The 16,376-nt window shown below is 34.6% G+C and overlaps 1 protein-coding gene across 1 annotated transcript in view; it reads left to right on the forward strand.

Moving 5' to 3' along the window:
- Positions 1-16,376, forward strand: part of LOC138307849 (NXPE family member 4-like) — a 58,556-nt gene that overhangs the window by 1,129 nt on the left and 41,051 nt on the right. The window lies entirely within an intron of this gene.

A 16,376-nucleotide genomic window follows, 5' to 3' on the forward strand; every position in this document is an offset into this window, starting at 1 on the left:
CTTTTTCTTGTTGAATGTTACTGTTATAACAATATTTTCTAAACTACGCATGCGAAAACGCTGCAGACTGGTATAGCTGTACGCATATGGAATGCTTAAAAAATTATACAAAACAGTGGATATTACTTCTTAAAATATTATTTCTTCAATCGAAAGTCATTTTCGTTACAACAGTACGAGCCTGACGTCAAATTGAATACGGCGTTCCGTTGGAACGTAACCGATTCATCCAATAGGTCTCGTTTGAGGGTTTCAAGTTCTAAGACGCTTATCTGTCATGTTAAATAATTCACGCTTAGAATGTGATTGGTTCACAGAGTACTTATAAACCAGAATATTCCCCAAAACTTTCGCTGTTCACAGTTTAAGCGTTGAACTGTTTTCAGTTGGCTATATAATCAGATTAGGGTGAATTACAATGTACAATGCGAAAACGTGAATTGAATTTATTCTTAATACACTGTATTTCAATTCAAAACATTGAAATTTGCTCATATTCTACTAAAAAATGAGAAATTAATAAGGAACTATGACGTATCCACTGCCTTGTATGTTGTGTAGTGCATACCAGTTAGCGTTTTCGCATGCGTAATTTGGAAAATATAGTTATAACAGTAGCATTCAACAAGAAAAGGTCACCTGATCATTGTTATCTGTGATAATTTTATTAACTTAATCCAGTTTTAGCTCTATTTCTCGCTTAGATATATATCTGTTTGAATATATAACAAAATTCACACTTTTCAACGATGATATGACATACCCGATTTTGCTTCTACGCATCGATGAAACACTCCTCTATCCGTGGACAACTTGTATATTTTGATTTTTGGCCGTGAGCTGAACACCGAGCAAATGTTTATCACGTACGTACCACTAAACGACATTTTCCATGTAAAAGAAGTGTTTCCACGAGCGTAAATAGCGTAGCCCGGTTTGTACGATTAGCCCCGGTGTATCAAAAAAGTATCCCCCATTGTCTGTTTATGCTTTCCAAATAAAGATTGGTAATGTTGAGAAAATAAACTGAAAATCAGCAGTATATGCCTATATAGGTGACAAGGTGACTGTACAGGTTGTAAATTACACCTGGTCTACCTGTATTACATAACAGCACAGTGGGGGTCACACCTGACACTGATACAGGTAGAGGGCACCTATAAAAATTACCTGTGTGTATATAGCTACCGCATAATCACAACAGTGAGAATAAACATCAATCCCAAACCAAACTATGAGATAAAATTTGTTTTGAAATATAACTATTATACATTTTTAGTTTACAGATGTAACATGAAACTTTCATTTTATGTATACACAATTAAAGCGACAGTTAAGTATACTAACTGCATACTAATGTTAGAAATGCTTTAATCAAGGATTTATAAGTGAGAAGGATTCGTGACAGTCTTTATATCATGGTATATTATGCTGATACAACAATGTATATGTTCCAATATGATTCGATCATTAATATAATTAGAGTTGGTGTTTGGGGAAGACCCCAATATAATGAAGCATTATGAACATGCCTGCAGATATAAATGTTATTGCAAATTGGAAACCTAATATTTTCTTATAAAGAAATTGTTTATACAATGTGGTGTATATATTTTTAATGATCAATTTTTTTATTAAAGTGTCTGCATTGATCAAGATGAAATACATTATACAATACCATGATCAATAATTGACATTAATTTGAAATACGCATGTAGAAGAAAGGATACAATTATCAGGGATTATCTCAGGGCATATAGCTAGCAATGTTTTTATCAATACAAATGGATGTATGATACCTTAATCATCCACACAACAATTAATACAATAGGTGGGGACCTGTTTTGGGGTGTTCTCTGAACGCCAACATATTTATCAACAATAGGTAGGTGTTGTTTTAGGAAACAATAGGAAGGCAATTATATACTGTTTCATATAAGCTGTCTTTGTTTTCACCTGTAAAGTCACCTGAGATTTACCTGTATTTCAATCAGTATTATAGGTAACATTTGTGGATTTTGGAAAATAATTCCTTCAATATATTCTGTACAATATACAATGTAAACTATTAATTAAAGATAATCGGTGCTTTAATATACATAAAATCATAAACATTGCAAATGCTAAGAATTAATAAGGAGCTACATGCGGATTATTAAGAACAATGCATTTTAAGTTCCAGGTGAAATATTTTATGGCAGACACAGAGGCAGACAGAAGATATTGGATGGGGTTGAACATTGATCATGAGCTGCCAATATGAGTTTTGAAATATTACTTGTACAAATTTTTATAACATCATTCAGGGTTTTTTGTGTTTGATATGAATCAACATCCGACTATCTACTATAATATATAAATGAATTTGAAAATCAATTATAATCAATCATTATCATTTTTCGATGAAATCATCTTTAAACTTAAATTCTACTGTATGTACATGCATGTATGGTGCTCATAAAATATCCTAGGGGAGATTATAAAGTAAATATCTTTAAATCCAATTATGGAATGCATATATCATAATTTACGTGTACAAATAATAAGAGTTCAAAATGAATTGTGGCACTAAATCAACCACTGCAGCGATCATACAGTGAAATGTGTATTTATGCATTAAAACCCTTAAAACTAATTAAAAGATTTAATGTGGATGTGGTCTCCAAATTCATTTCACATTTCCACAGTGTTATTTAGTAATATTGTGAATGGACTTCTGCAGGTATGTTTTCATCTAAACCTGCATAAATCAAAAACATGTTTATCTTTCAATTTGAATGATTTTCACAGTATCAAACATTTCACCCGCTATGGACCATATAGCTTTAAGATTTGGGAAGCATATATATACATCAATAATTCAATCCTCAGTATTTTTAACTGGAATTTTACAAACAGGGGGGATAAATAAGTGTGTGATCTAGGGGGGATAAATATCTGATGACCATGCATGCATAGAAAAATTATCTAGGGGAGATAATTAGTAATATCGAAGGGGAATACAAATTTGATGGCTATCAAGAAAATATCTAGATAGAAATTAGTGTAATATCTAGGGGGGGGATACATATTTGTCAACGGCAACAAGCATAAAATGAAACTAGACATCATACCGGTCCTAAAAAAAAACATGTTTCGAAAAACTGCCAGAGGGGTACATGGAACCCTATTTCTCACTCCCACTAGAAGGATGATTTTGAAAGGAAAATTATCGCTCTTTCCAACGGTTATGAAGATGTGCTAAAAATGTGGGGGTTTTTTATAGCCGCTAAATGTGGGCGGGTTAGAACTTTTGAGTCTGTGAACTTGGCACCCTTCTCGTATATAGTACCATGTAGAGTATGATTTTTACAGGTTTTATTTATCTAGATCTCTAAAACGTCTAAAAATGGACGAGGCGGTCTGGTGGGTCCATGAATATAAAATCTATAGCTAATTCTCAGATCCCTGTACCTTTCTCTACTCCAATCTTTTTCCCCTCTGGGGGGTCAGAGCCAAAATTTATACAAGTTCTGTTCCCCTTCCCCCATGGATGTTTGTGATCAAATTTGGTCACTATCCATGCAGAACTTTAGGACAAGTAGCGATTTATAGGATTTACCTCTATTTCCCCTATTAGGCCTCACCCCTGCTACCCCCAGGAGGTCAGAGCCAAACTTTATATAAGTTCTGTTCCCCTTCCCCCATGGATGTTTGTGGCCAAATTTGGTTACAATCCATAAAGAACTCTAGGACAAGTGGCCATATATAGGATTTACCTCTATTTCCCCTATCAGGCCTCACCCCTGCTGCCCTGGGGGGTCAGAGCCAAATTTTATATAAGTTCTGTTCCCCTTTCCCCCATGGATGTTTGTTGCCAAATTTGGTTACAATCCATGCGGAACTCTAGGACAAGTAGCCATATATAGGATTTACTTCTATTTCCCCTATTGGGCCCCGCCCCTCCTGCCCCCATGGGGTCAGAGTCAGACTTTATATAAGTTCTGTTCCCCTTCCCCCATGGATGTTTGTGGGCAAATTTTGTTACAATCCATGCAGAACTCTAGGACAAGTAGCGATTTATAGGATTTACCTCTATTTCCCCTATTGGGCTCTCCGCTCCTCCTGCTCCCGGGGGGGTCAGAGCCAAACTTTATACAAGTTCTGTTCCCCTTCTGCCATGGATGTTTGTGGCCAAATTTGGTTACTATCCATGCAGAACTTTAGGACAAGTAACGATTTATAGGATTTACCTCTATTTCCCCTATTGGGCTACGCCCCTCCTGCCCGCGGGGGGTCAGATCCTCTTGCCCACGGGGGGTGAGAGCCAAAAATTATACAAGTTCTGTACACCTTCCCCCATGGATGTTTGTGGCCAAATTTGGTTACAATCCATGCAGAACTCTAGGACGAGTAGCAATTTAAAGCAAATGTTGACGGACGCCGCGCCATGACATAAGCTCACCGGCCCTTTGGGTCAGGTGAGCTAAAAAGGTATGAAAAGGGAATATAGGACTTACAGTAAAACTCAGAAGTATGTTTGATTTAATGAATGTTTCAGTATACGCTTGTTAATGTCAATATATTAACAAATGGCACTTCTCAAAATTGTTAAAAACAAAATGCATAAAATTTCAAAATTTGACCTGTTATTGCAACAATATGTGTTATTGACAATGTTTATTTCATAAGTTAACAAAGTTCCTAAGTTGACTTTTAACCACATTTGAATCTGATATGTGATATTTATGTTATATATATATTCATAATCATGATGTACATGTGTTAAAATAAATTCTTGTAAATAGAAAAGACAATCGTTGTGTCAACACTTTTCCTGTTAATGCACCAATGTAACTAAACAAGAGGCCAAGAGGACCTATATCGATCATCTGAATATTGCAATGATAACGACAAAATACTAGAACTGTAGGAGAAAGATGATAATATAAATTTACTTTTGTTTCCACTGGAAATTATAGTATTTATATGGGTAATGGTGGCAAAATAATTTACGACAAAACTTTTATACCATTGCTTTTTTTATCCGAGGATAGCAATTTAATATACTTATATTTTCCAAATGAAGCCCCACACCTATGGCCACAGGATGGTCAAATTCATCATTTACGCAAAAACTATTGCCATCACCTCAAGAATATTTCTGACCAATTGTTGTTCAGAATGTGATGACTAGTGGTGATTTGAATAAATTACTACTATTGGGCTCAATCCTTCTTATCAAAGACAGGGGAGAGGGACATGGAGTGGAAGGAAATTTGGTAACAAATCATGGAGACTCCACGACTGCTAGTGATTTAAAGGATTTCCTGCTGTTTATTTCTATTGGGCCCTGCCCCTACTGCTCAAAAGGGAGTTCATAGCCATAATTTGACCAAACTCTATACCTCTTCCCTCAATCATATCTTTAAACTTGGAAATGATGACTGACGGATGACAGATACCATGCCATATTATAAGGACAACTGGCCTGAATAGAAATAAAGACCATTATGCACAATTATAAAAACAAGAAAAGAACACTTGACACGTTCAAGTATACATTCTGGTATATATATATATAAACAAAATCGCCAATTGTTCATGCTCTAAATCATGTAAGGAGTATTTAAAAAAAATATCACTATAAAATCACAAGCTTGATGTAAGACAATTCAGTGTAAGCACATTATGCCCGTGCACACATTACATATTGCAATCTTGCCTAAATCTAGGCGTGTAAGTTGATATCAGATATGTGTAAAAAGATATAAAAACATCACCAGTTGTTCATGCACTAATGCTTGTAAAAAATATTGTAAAAGTGGTATAAGAAAAATAGACAGTATAATTGTTCAACATTAACTCATCATATGCAAATTCTATGTTATAAAGTGTACATCAAATTCCATATCTTGGAGTCTCACTCAAAGGTGCATATTACAAAGTGCAAATTCACTCAATGTGATTATAGATACATTTCTTGAGAAAACCTAATGCAATTTCAACTAAATAATTTGTATACTTAATAAGCGATAGCATACTATAACTTAAAGAAAATATTGAAGTAAAATGTGAAATTACACATAACACAAAATATAAGAAATACACCTTTTCAAATTTGGCCCCAACGTGCTCATATAATAAAGAATAGATATTTCATTTTTTGATATATTATTTATATTGCGCCTTGAAACAATTCATGATAATTAATTTTTTGAAAATCAGAAATTTCTTCTTAATGTTGAGACAAGACTTCCAACGAGACTGAAGCCTCACCAGAGCAGAATTGTTGTACACATTTAATAAAATAAGTGTTTTTTCATAAACATCATCAATTAAGAAAATGTAAAAACAAGCATAGAAGCACATCATTTCTTCAATTGTCCACGCCTTTCCTCCACATTCATACCCATGGATGGACAATACCACTTGCCCTCGATCTGTGTGTGGCCAGTTTGTGAAGTCTTTTCTTTCCCACAGGCTTTGTAAATATATCTATGCAATGTTTTATGTCTTTTGACAGGAGGCTCTCCTCTCTCCATCCTCTCCTGGTCTTCTATTGCTGTCTGTCTTTGTCTCCACTGTTGTTGTCTTGTGAAATTGGAGGAGACAACTGACACAGTTTGTTGGGATGGCAGCTGCCATATCATTGGTGGCCATTGAGAAATTTGTGGTTGGACTTCAGCTGGTAGCACTGCTGGCTAACGGCTGGGTGGTATGACTGCAGCTGGCAACATTGCAGGTCGTATGGCTGCAGCTGGCAACATTGCAGGCCGTATGGCTGGGGCTGGTATCAACTGGCCTTCCCTATTGTCTGGCTCATTAAATGTAAGACTGGTATGTCCTGGCTGTCTTTGAGTGGTAGGCTTTGATTTATTTGGTATCCGCCTTTTAGAAATCAACAGAGCTGGTAAATCTGTCCCCTTGAGAAGAGCAACTCTGTCAGCTCTTTTTTGTCTCCTTTGCATCTTAAGTAATATAAAGAAAATAATTATGTAATTGATATGTAATTGCATGCTTGATTAAAGTACTGTAGACCTGTATTCTTCACATGAATTTACTAAGCATTATGAGAGAATCGCTGAAGAAATAAACATTCCCTGCCTGTCCGCACAAGCTATCACATTGGCCATAGATATACTTTTTTTTCAGCAAGTGACATTTATAGTTGACCTTTTATTTAGATATGCTTGACAATGAAAGTTACATTAATGTGTAGATTATTTTGCTAAATGACTGTTTGACAGACTATTGTATCAGACAGGAAGCAAGTCCTACACAGGCAATATTTCTTTATGTGAATTTCAAGTGAAGAAATATTGCCTGTGTATTAAAAAAGTAAATACGAATCAGCCAGTTATTTCAGGTTATTAACTACATTACAACTTCATGATAATGTGAATGTTTACTACTAACGATTCATGCTGCACAACTACAATACTGCCTTATGTTGAAACACTACGATTCCTTACCTTCAAGGATGACTCGGGCAATGGTTTTGTTGCTGACGAAAATGTCTGTTGAGTTGTTGTTTCCTGCTTTTTCTGAAAGTTAAAGAGAAGAAGACTTAACAACCATCATCCAAACTTTGGGCAACAAGACAAATGTGGCACAGAATCACAGAGCACAAATGATTTCACACGAGACATTTCAGGAAATTAACAGCATCACATAATGTTTGCTAAAATGGGTGAAACCACAATTTATTACTCAAGAGTACTAAAAAGTATTCATGAAATTTACCTCCTATTACTTTATGGTGATTGAAAAAATTATTTATGGGATATTTTAACACAAGAAATCCACGGAAGTGGATGTGTCGCCTGCACAGCATCACAAAAATAGTTATTTACAATTGAAAATATTGTTATGTAGTATTATATATAAATGATAAGAATTTTATGACTTTGAAATTTGGACTAATATAGAATTATCTACATATATCTTTCAGGTATGTTACACTGTGTGTAGGTCTAAGCACATGTGTTTCATATTTACAATAGTATATGTACGTGCATGTAAAGTCCTATTGGAAACCAACCTCTGTTAGGGTCATTGTATTGCTACTAATTACATAGCCATGTTATCAATTATGTTACATGATAAGTTCTAATGAGTAAACATGTTTCCCTAATGTAATACAGCATCTGCGTCGGGTCAACTGTTCCAGGTATTGGCTTTCATACCCAAATATTGACATATGTTATCCCGATGTTCTGCTATATTAACTCGCCAATAATCTCTGTACAGAGTCGATTCCTAAGACTCCAATAAACGTATCGTACCATTCACTGAATCTGCGTTGGAGTTCTACATCTACTTTCCCTCAACATACATTTACACGAAGATTATAAACATCATATTGGCGCCGTGCTGAAAAGAACCTGGGTTCGGACATTTTGGAAGTTACTACCACTATCGATCATTGGTTTCACAGGTACGTAGATTTGGCCTATTAGCTCTTTTACAAGTAAATATTTGTACCACTTATTTTATTTTTCTCGCACAAATAATATTACTGTTTTATCATGGCTTTATCATCACTGAGAACCGGTCTTATTCTTAGTGAGAATTATCGTTCGACTCTTTATACACATATACATCTTATGAACTCAAAATAGACTACCGAGTATGTAGTTTCACTTTGAAGTACACACATAAAACTTACACTAAAACACAGACATGCACCACAAGGAGTCGACCACATCAATACACATAACGCACACATATAGACATAAAAAATAAACAATTTATATAAGTTAAAACGAATTTCGTTATGGAAATATTTGAGGGAATATTTTTATTCAATAACATTGCTAATTATATTTAACTACAAATAAGCTACAATATTTCAAATCACTGGTTAAAAAATGTTCAAATTATTTATGAATTCCTCTCCTGTGACATGTTCATGAATTTTAGTTGATTTGTTTGTAATCATAAATCTTAGAAGTTCCTTAGTGTTTTATTTACATATAATATTTACTATTCCACAAAAAATATTTTACATCTTATATACTTTTGACAAGTTTCTCTCACGTGATAATGCACGGAGGTAAATATGTACATGGAAACTCGTCTATTTTTATGTTAGAGGCAGAGTAGTGATGTGATTAAACACAAACGTTTATTTTTAGTTGCTCTAATCCTCATATAACAGATTCCGCACATTATACTTTTATATACATAAAAACATACATCATAACACACATTATGATTATATTATTTATTTCATTATTGGAGGAAATTACTACCTGATGCATTTGAATGCAAGGTTAACACTTGTTAATTTTCTCCTACATTACATATTTTGCACATACAATTTACAAACTTACGGAACTTTTCTTTCACTTATCATATAGTTTCATTTAAGTCTCAATCTAATTAGAGACGAAGCGTCATGTCTGAGTTTAAGACGGAAGTACGTACGTCGATCAGACTCTCTCATTGATTGTCATTCACTCTATGGCAACAGCATATCGTGAACATGTCCTCGAGGTCGGAATTAGTGCAAATTAGCTTATATATTATTTTGTAGTTTTTTTTTCTCTCAAGTATTTCAATCAAATTTTTCTACAAGTTTACGCTATTTGTATCAATCTAGTTACATTAAATTACACATATTCATTTTTATATCTTCATCAAATGATCAAGCATTATTGATGTCTTACTCATACACCACACATAGACATTTTATTTCACACAATTCACTTAGTTACCGGGAAAAAAACTATAAATGCAAATAAAAAAAGAAAAACCCACAATGTTAAAAAAAAATGAAACATACTACATTGTACATAAATTACGCATGTATACAAAAATTAACAGCAGTTAATACATATAACACCACAAGCTCGTGTTAGTTTGTTATGCATTTGTTGGCTGCTTACTACATTATAATATATATCCCTTTGGGTTTTTTCCCACAAGCTCTAAATAACAACAGCTTGATAGTTATATATATATATTAAATAAAATATCTCCCACTATCTCCTAGGCAAATCTACAGATAATATTACAACTATTGATTGATACGTACAATGTTATTGAGCGATTATTTTATTATCTTTCATTTTTCTATATAGTTTTTTTCTACATTTCTGGTGATGCCATGATATTCTTAGTAATATATTTGTGATTGGTACAATTATTTATAAGGAAAAGAGTGAAAAGTCTAATCTTTAAAACTTGTCGCCTTTGATACGCAAAAGAATTGAGAATCAGCCATAATCCAATCGAAATATGATCTCGACCCCATGCGACGGAAGTGTTAATGTATCCACGCCTGTCAACTATAATTCCGCCTCCAGTTATAGAAGTGGATCGGTAGTCCATCAAAATTCTGACTTTATTGTGTCTTCGTTGTATATGACTTGTTTTGTGTATGCCGTCTTCATTCTATCATTGGAGTTCCTGTTAATATATATATCTCCACAAAAGACACTTACATCTATTATTTCAACATACGTATATTTTCTGGATAGTCCCACTGAAGTGATTAAACACCAGGTGAAAATTGTTATATGGACTATGCCAGGCTATGTCATATTCAGAGATAGTGACATGTTATTTCACACAAATTTTCAATTATATCTCTGTGCTTGAAGACATAAACATTCACACAAAAAAAACACCTACATTATTCAACGGATAGGGAGGAGCCGATGCAGTCTAATGCCGGAATGTTTGTCTAAAGTCTCCTTATCCAAAGAAGTCAACACAACACCTTCCACGTCAACATATCTCTTCGAAGTGCTCAACGGATTTGGAAATACCTGATGCAGTCTAATGCCAGGGAAAACGTATTTTATATTTCATCTCCAGAGAGGACTCATTACACTTGGGTTAACTTATATTCTACAATTTTTACACGGAACTCTCATCTTAAATAATTCTTAGCCTTATTGTGCAAGAAATCACCGTTGGATTCAAGATGGTTGTACATCGTTTTCAGCACTCATTAACTTTTCATCACGCGACGGCATATTTATAAACATTTCTATATCTACGTTGGACATTTTAAAGTTATATTTTGAATACTGTGTTTTTAATAATCTATTTGGAACTCTACGTTTTACATACTATACTTATTATGCTTTATATATATTCTTTTCAAGCAACATTTATATCAATAATTTCATTTTCTTTATTTATATTTTATTTTCAATCAAAATATTGAAAATTATTTGAAAGTGTGTTACTTTCATTTTAACTTAACTGTAAATTTTCATTGCATTATTTATATCTATATACATGCAGTTCGTTCTACAGTTCTACATTCAGTAATTTAGAATATAATGGTCATAATGATAATATAATAATGATCAATGATAAGATTTTTAGAAATTTTATAATTTATTATATCAAATTATATCTAATTTGATATAATGTATAACATGGCGACGAATGTAGTATTATATATAAATGATAAGAATTTTAGACTTTGAAATTTGGACTAATATATAATTATCTACATATATCTTTCAGGTATGTTACACTGTGTAGGTCAAGCACATGTGTTTCATATTTACAATAGTATATGTACGTGCATGTAAAGTCTATTGGAAACCAACCTCTGTTAGGGTCATTGTATTGCTACTAATTACATAGCCATGTTATTAATTATGATACATGGTAAGTTCTAATGAGTAACCATGTTTCCCTATGTAATACAGCAACTACGGTGGTATGAACTGTTCCAGGTATTGGTTTTCATACCCAAATATTGACATATGTTATCCTGATGTACTGCTGTATTAACTCGCCAATAATCTCTGTACAGAGTCGATTCCTAAGACTCCAATAAACGTATCGTACCATCCACTGAATCTGCGTTGGAGTTCTACATCTATACACACCATAACAACATACGAAACTACACGAAGAATATAAAAACATCATAGTTAATAATTTAGGTGAAGTAATCAAATCCCATAACTCTTGCAAATATTGATGGATTTTGAGAAGCATCAAACCCATCTAAGATCTCATTGATATAAAGCAATATACCAAATTTGGTTGAAATGGGACAATAGTCAAAAACAAGTACATTGGTTGCTAATTGTAAAGTCATATGAGAGTAGTGAACTAAGAAGAGACAAACAAATTCGTGGAATTTCTATACCCTGCTTTCAGTACATATTGTAGGTAAACATTATTGAGGCTAGGTTTAACCTTGAAACATGAAAAAATTCGGAAGTAAGACATTAAACTTTCTTACCAAGTTTGAAGAAAATCGGTTTATTTTTATTGCAGTTTAAAAAGTGCCGATCGAACTTGGCTAAGCCCTTTAGGCATTTAACTTTTTTACCAAGTTTTAACAATATTAGTTAATTGACATTTGTAATAAATTCAAGGGCCATAACTCTGATAAATAGCATCCGCTGAAAGAGATGATCGAACCTGGCCAAGCACTTAAGGCATTTAACCTTGTTACCAAGTTAGAAGAAAAATGGTTAATATTTATTACAGTTACTACAGTTATGTTAGAAAGTGGCAGAAACTGACTTTTTTTTTAGTTTCAGCAAAGGGCCATAACTCCGCTAAATAAGGTCCATTGACAGTTGCAATCAATCTTGGTTGAGCCCTTAAGGCATTTAACCTTGTCACCAAGTTTGAAGAAAATCAGCTTACATATGTTACAGTTATTGCACGGAAACGAAGTGTTACAGAGAGACGGACGGACAGAGAGACGGACAAACCCAAATTAATATCCCCTGTTTCGGAGAATGCGGGGGATAGTAATGACAGATGGATGAGCAACATATCTTCTCATGAGCAATGAATGTTGGCTGATCTTTTATACTTCGTTAAGTAACTAGGGTTCAAGGTGTTATCCACAAGTGTACAGAAAGACGGACATACTCATGCCTGAATACTAAAGGGCACCTGCATCGAGAGACGGGGCCCTAATAAAGATAGAATGCAGTTTAAATCTGGTGCTATACAAAGAGTGATAGAGATGTATACAAAATGATTTGCTGTTATATACCTTTCCTGCCGTATACAATATTGTGAGTACAATATGATTAAACACATGCATACAGTTTAGAAAACACACCAAAGAGGGCCTGTAATGAGGGCTTGTACAATTTCAAATCCCAACCCTATAAGGATGCTACTATTGCATTATGAGTGCTCTTCCATGCTAAGTTGCAAGGAAGAAGTCATTTATATGAAAATAACTAAATTGACCCCTTTTGACCCCATCCTTCAGGCCCCCGGGGGGTTAGCCCAATTATTTGCAAAATTTTGAATCCCAACCCTATAAGGATGCTACCATTGCATTATGAGCATAATCTCATGTTTAGTTGCAGAGAAGAATTTACATTTATATGGAATTAGTCAAATTGACCTCTTTTGACCCCACCCCTCAGGCCCCCGGGGGGTCAGCCCTATCATTTGCACAATTTGGAATCCCCACCCTTTAAGGATGCTACCATTGCATTATGGGTGCTATCTCATGCTTAGTTGCAGAGAAGAAGTCATTTATATGGAAATAACTAAATTGACCCCTTTTGACCCACCCTTCAGGCCCCAGGGGGTTAACCCCATCATTTGCAAAATTTTGAATCCCCACCCTATAAGGATGCTACCATTGCGTTATGAGCGTAATCCCATGTTTAGTTGCAGAGAAGAAGTCATTCATATGGAAATAGCCAAATTGACCACTTTTGACCCCGCCCCACAGGCTCCCGGGGGGGTCAGCCCTAGCATTTGCACAATATGGAATCCCCACCCTATAAAGATGCTACCATTGCATTATGGGTGCTATCCCATGCTTAGTTGCAGAGAAAAAGTCATTTATATGAAAATGGCCAAATTGACCCCTTTTGACCCCACCCCCCAAGCCCCCAGGGGGGTCAGCCCCATCATTTGTACAATTTTGAATCCCCACCCTATAAGGATGCTACCATTGCATTATGAGTGCTATCCCATGCTTGGTTCCAGCAAAGAAGTTGTTTATATGGAAATAACCAAATTGACCCCTTTTGACCCCGCCCCTCAGGCCCCCCGGGGGTCAGCCCTATCATTTGTACAATTTTGAATCCCCACCCTATAAGGATGCTACCATTGCATTATGGGTGCTATCCCATGCTTGGTCGCAGAGAAGAAGTCATTTATATGGAAATAGCCAAATTGACCCCTTTTGGCCCCGCGCCCTCAGGCCCCTGGGGGGTCAGCCCCATCATTTGTACAATTTTCAGTTAGTAGCCCATAAGGATGCCACCAGTCAAATTTTGTTTAAATCTGACCAGCGGTTATGGAGAAGAAGTCATTTGTTGACGGACGCCGTACGCCGGACGCTGCGGTATCCCATAAGCTCACCTCGGTCCTTCGGACCAGGTGAGCTAAAAATATATACAGTACATGAAATATATGATGGAAACATATGAATCATTAAAAAGAAATTGTCACTATTTTGATAAGGGAAAAAATTGAACAATGAAGCTGCTCAAATAACTAAAATTTACATCAAGGAAGTATGTACCATTTTTGATAATAAATAACATTTGATGATGTTTGAAATGTTCTGACATTAAATTCATAGCCACTCTGGATGATATTGAATGTAAATTTTTCATCCATCACCTTTTTATCATTTTTGGCACGAGCGCATCAGAGAACCATTTTTTGGGAATGAAATGGAAGTTATAATTTACTATGCTGTATAAAATGAGCCATAATAAGCTGTTAGTATTGTTGCTTCAAACAAAGACAAAAAAAATATTGAAACATGTAAATTACACTATATATCTTTTTGCTCCAGTTTCACAAACTTACATCAGCTTTTACACTTTCATACATGCCAATCAATCATATAATTATAATAATTAACCATAATAACCAGGGAAAGCGTCTCTTAAAAATATTAAAAAAATCACTCATTCTAAAGTATCCTAATGTTAAAAAAAATCATTAAGCATGCAAACAGTATTTATATATTTTAAATACACACAATCTCTCTCTCTATCTCTGTCTCTCTCTCTCTCTCTATCTCTGTCTCTCTCTCTATCTCTGTCTCTCTCTATCTCTGTCTCTCTCTATCTCTGTCTCTCTCTCTCTCTATCTCTGTCTCTCTCTCCTTACTACACGTTGTACATTTATAATAGTAAAAGTTCAATCTGATTAAAACCAGCTCTTCAATACGCTTTGATACTTGAAGAGCTGGTTTTAATCAGATTGAGTAAAAGTTGTTCCTCTGATTTGCTCTATAGGGGAAAACCCCACAAATCAAATGATATGCAACTTTGTGGTCATTTCATGATTTATCTACTGCAATAAACAAACTACTTTTTACCAAATAAGATCATTTATATATCAAATGTGAAGTATGTATTCATAAACTGATTTTTGGATTTTGAAAATAGTCACTTCAGTCGAAATGTGCCAAAATGCAGCAATCTCTGATAACTTTGCAAAAACTAATAAAACTAAAGAAATAATTCAGAAGATTGCAGTTAATTATTCCCAGCTTCTAGGTCAATGCTAGAATGAATATACGTACCCGGCCTACTATACCTTTCGGCCGGGTACGAATTGGTTCCTATGTGTCGTAGTGGAGCACTGCCTCCAAAAATCACTCGGGCATAGTTTTCTATACTTTTTTGTAGGTTTCCAATTATTTTGATGCGTATACATGCATTTACATATTATTTTTATCCAAAACGATCATAACTATCATTCTTAATATATACCATACCGCTCACAAGACGTCAAATTCACAATGTGTGGACTTGCCGTATAAATTCCCTTCAGGAAGACCTTCATATGTGTTATGTAAAAAAAATTACGCCTCGAATGAATTTGATATTTTATGTGGTTCAGTTTTATTACCTAGTAGGTAAGCGATAACAAACAAGTACGACAAAATGCAAAAAAACGTTTTATAATGGTTTGCATAATCATTTCTTTGCTCCATTGGCAGTAATAGGCACCAATTGTAGCTCTATAGACGATACCATTTTCTGTCAAAAAGTCTTTTGAGCTACAATATTGCAGCTAGGTCAATGCAAGCCTGATAAGTTCAGACCAACTTTGATGAAAAGTTGGTTTCCATTTATCTGTGGATAGCAGTTTAAAGTTGATCTCTTATTGAGTCATGCCTCCTCTGCCGTGTTTACCATTTATACAAAACATATGAATAGACATTCTGACAAATATTTGAAATGAAGTGCTAATTCCCATAGATGCATTGCTCCGTGTGGAAAAATAAAAAAAGTGTACAACTATTTCTTGTCCATTTATTTCAAAATGGAATAATTTGAAAATTTACTACGAACCAAGGAAAACATACATTTGAAATTTCTGAAAGATATTCTTTGCTTTCAATTACCAATAAATAGTTATAACCAACTTTGAGTGTCAAAATTCAAGATGACTGCTTGACAGTC

This window comes from Argopecten irradians, chromosome 14, assembly GCF_041381155.1.
Source record: "Argopecten irradians isolate NY chromosome 14, Ai_NY, whole genome shotgun sequence".
NCBI lineage: Eukaryota > Metazoa > Mollusca > Bivalvia > Pectinida > Pectinidae > Argopecten > Argopecten irradians.